This window comes from Eutrigla gurnardus, assembly GCF_963514095.1.
Source record: "Eutrigla gurnardus genome assembly, chromosome: 17".
Taxonomy (NCBI): Eukaryota; Metazoa; Chordata; class Actinopteri; order Perciformes; family Triglidae; genus Eutrigla; species Eutrigla gurnardus.
The window spans coordinates 7518605-7522415 of record NC_139928.1 but is presented as its reverse complement, the minus strand read 5'-3'; the positions used below and the strand labels follow the sequence as shown (position 1 = coordinate 7522415).

The following is a 3811-nucleotide window of genomic DNA, read 5'->3' as shown; positions in this document are numbered from 1 at the left end:
ACACTCAAGCTGCCAGCTCATTTCAAAGCCTACATTGACTTTGAGAAAGCACTTGTCGCTGCCATAAATAGTACACAGACTGGATTTGGACTTGTTTAAGTTGTTTTTTTAGACAGATGTCATTGAATGCACTGTTCAGTAGGTGAGGTCAATTGACACAAGTTCAGTGTCTTTGAAAACATTTAACATACTGTGCAGTAGTTTACAATTTATTTTTTATTCAACACATTTTTTTTTCCATTAACTGAAACCAAACCGTTCTGCATATTCAGCTTTCTGTGTTAACAAAATAACATTCATGTTATTCATTCTGTGGCCGATAATGAGACGGAAAGAAAAGGAGTGTGTTAATGTTCATGAAGTAGTTTGCAGTAGTGTGCATACACTCCCTTTTATGAGCTTTAAAGTAAAACAGCTCTTTTTTCTTTTTAAGGAAAGCAAACTTTTTCAGTGTATGCTTGCTTGTTTTAAGATGCTGTATAAAAGCATGGGTTGGACATCAGTCTGCTATGATTCTCGACAAAACCTGCACCGTCTCTACATATAATCCAAGTACAATACAGCTCAGAGGTTGATCTTTGAAAGCTCAGGAGACTTTGAAGAGACTAGGCTTCATTTAAAGTGGCACATTATTTTCTCCTAAAATTCCTTTGGGGGAAACAGACAGTTTAAAAAAAGTGTTGAAAAGTTGATCTTTTTTTCAACCTCAGTAGGATCCTCCATAGGCCCTTGCTCTCTGTATCTTCTCCAGAGTTGCTGTGGTGACTGATTCCTTTCTGTTCTAAGACCATGAAAGTTCCAAGCATCTCTGAAAGAGTTGAGGCTTTGCTGGATTTGTGGAAGGAAGATCCGGTGCAGTGCGAAAAGATGGACTTCATTGTCTGGATTCAGTGCTCCCTGATCCTCCAATGAAGTAAAGATCTGATAGAAAAGGTCCAGGTCATGTTCATAAACATCTCTCCACATCCTCTCTATTCTGTGTTTAGGATGAAAATGACTTTATCTGACCATACCCTTGATGGCAGCCCATACAGCAGTGATAAAGCTCTGTAAGAACGTACTAGCTCTATTATTGCCAGCCACAGTCAGGTAGACCACTGTGGAAGAAAACTATTCAGGTCCAATTCTGTGGCTGGTTCAAATGAGGTTTAATCACTGACAGTGGAGAAAGGACAATGTCGCGTTGCCACACAGTCCATTCTGTCGAATGGCTTGGCCGAGTTGGATTTATACAGAACATGCCAGAGAACAAAAGGGAAGGCGTCATGAGTGGATTTGCATTGAATCAACACATGTCTCTCTGCAGAGGAAGAGACATCTGTTGATATCTACAAGGTGTGACCGTTCTCGGGAGAGCTAGACGATGTCACTACAGGGGTCGCTCATCGGGCCTTGATCAATGTATTTGAGACAGAGACCATTCAGGAAGAGGGAAAGATCAAAGGGTCTTTTCATCAACATGGCAAGGGTTACATACAATGAATACAGCTCAGCAGGACATTTGATGTTCCCGAGAGAAAGGAACATTATATGGGATACAAATAAGAAATGTAAGGTAACACATTTTCTTCTACACCACTAAACCACTGAATCCATCCACCCCACCATGGACAACGAGTCTCCACCTGTCAGGCAATTGTGAACACACAAAAAAGCACAATTTTATTATAAAAACCATTCTAGTGACATCTATAGAACGATGCATTGTTTATTGTCCATCTCTGACCTGATGAGCTTATGGTTGCCATCTATATGCCATAAAGAGTTTGGGCCAGGAACAGAATACTGCCGTCGCCTTATACACGTAGCCTTAGACGTCTCATGTGGACTCCCTCTGCATCGACTGTGCAAAGACTTGCAGTCTTGAGACTGAGGGGAGGAAAATAAAATAAATAATCATACACTCACACTCAACTTCATTAGAAACACCTGTTCAATCTACTTTACCAGTACTGGCAAAAAAATACTTGCAGAGTCACTTATTGTGAGGAAAGAGTGGTGTCATAATAAAAGACAATAGAGTGAAGTTTAGTTTAGTTTATTAGGATCCCCATTAGCTGCAGGAAATGCTGCCGCTATTCTTCCTGGGGTCCGACACATGCATACAATTATAATAATGCATCATTATAACAAAAAATTAAATTAAATTAAAACATATCAAAACAATGCAAAACAAAACAAAAAAGACCATCACTGTAAATCAAAACACTGCACAGACAGTACAGTTCTTGTCGCCATGTAAATTATATAAATTATATAAATGGATTGTGTAATATCAATATTACACAATCATACTATATATTCATATCAATATCACAGTCATAATATATTCCATATTGATGTCAATATCACACAATCATACTATATATCACATTAATATCAATATTACATAATCATACTGTCTATCACATCAATATCAATATCACACAATCATGCTATATGTCACATTAATATCACACAATCATAATCTATTCCATATTGATATCAATATCGCACAATCATACCATTATATTAACATCGAGTAATGTTACACTAAACGTAATATCCTTTCTCAGTGGATGAGAGCAGTTCATAATGTGAAAACACGTGAATTTAGTGTAAATACCTTAAACTACTGTTTCATGCGTCTCCTGATGGTCCTCTTTGACACTCCGAACATCGCTGCAATTTGACAAGCTGGTCATCCACAGAGAACTTGATGCTCCAGAACTGCACTCGGTATGTCAAACGCCCCCTTGTGTGTGTTGTGCCTGCTGCGCCCTGATACCAGAGAAGCGGTGGAGTACTTCTTCTTAATTTGCAGTCACTGTACGGTCAATATCTTGGTCGGAAAGTGCGTAAATAAGTCCAACAACTTCGATAAATTCCTCTGCTTTACACGCTACATGCTCTGGGTCAGAGAGTCCTGCTTCCACATACTCTGCAAGGTCTAAAATACCTCTAACCAGCTCACTAGGAAGTTCATGGGGATCCTCCATCAACATAGCTGCCATGTTTTGAATGACTTCTTCTTTCGGATTCAAGACTTCAGACCAAAGCAATGGATTAGACTAGATTCGCATTAGCCCCGCCCACTGACTTTGGGCGAGTTTACTCGCCCATCTGCCCGCGGAGATAAGGCTTGCTGAATCAGTGTCATCTTTTAAATCACTTCTTAAAACTCATTTTTATAGACTTGCCTTCCTGTGATTCCGTCTTTTTATCTTTTCATCCCTTTATCCCATTATTTTTCTTTCTTTGCAAGCACCTCACATTAATTTACAAGCTAATAATGATTTCCTCTGTCCTCTGTACATTTGTTGTTGTTTTGCTTTTACTGTATTTGTGTGTTCTGTGATTTTTATGACATGTCAAAGCACTTTGTTAACTGCTGTTTTTAAAGGTGCTATACAAATAAAGTTATTATTATTATTATTATTATCAAATAAATTCATGAAACACTGCAACACAGGACCATGAAATAATAAGTTAAATAGTGAAATAATTGTATGTGTTTTTTACATTAAATGAATTGGTATTTTAATGAATTAATGACACATTTAATTAATCAACGACACATTTAATTATTTCTTTCGTGGTGTATTTAGTTATTTAATGATGGCACTTTTAGTCCTCCATTGTCTCTATGGCAATGTGTGCATTATGTTTAGTCTCTCAATGATGAAGCTAAAGTGTTTGCCGCCATCTTGCGTTGGAGAATAAAACCAGCATCACGGGTCACTCGATGTTGACTTCTTCTATTGGTCGAAGTACCGGTGCCTTTGAAAAGCGGCCTCCTGATTGGTGGATCTATCAGCGAGACGATTCGCCG

The 3811-nt window shown here is 38.3% G+C and overlaps 1 long non-coding RNA gene across 1 annotated transcript; it reads right to left on the bottom strand.

Annotated features, from left to right (window-relative positions):
• Window positions 1-254: 254 nt before the first annotated feature.
• Window positions 255-2983, bottom strand: LOC311027869. The gene is made up of 3 exons (XR_014598643.1): window positions 2606-2983; window positions 1727-1869; window positions 255-1625 (listed from the first exon to the last, which is right to left on the bottom strand). It is a non-coding gene; the product is annotated as an uncharacterized lncRNA (long non-coding RNA).
• Window positions 2984-3811: the final 828 nt, after the last annotated feature.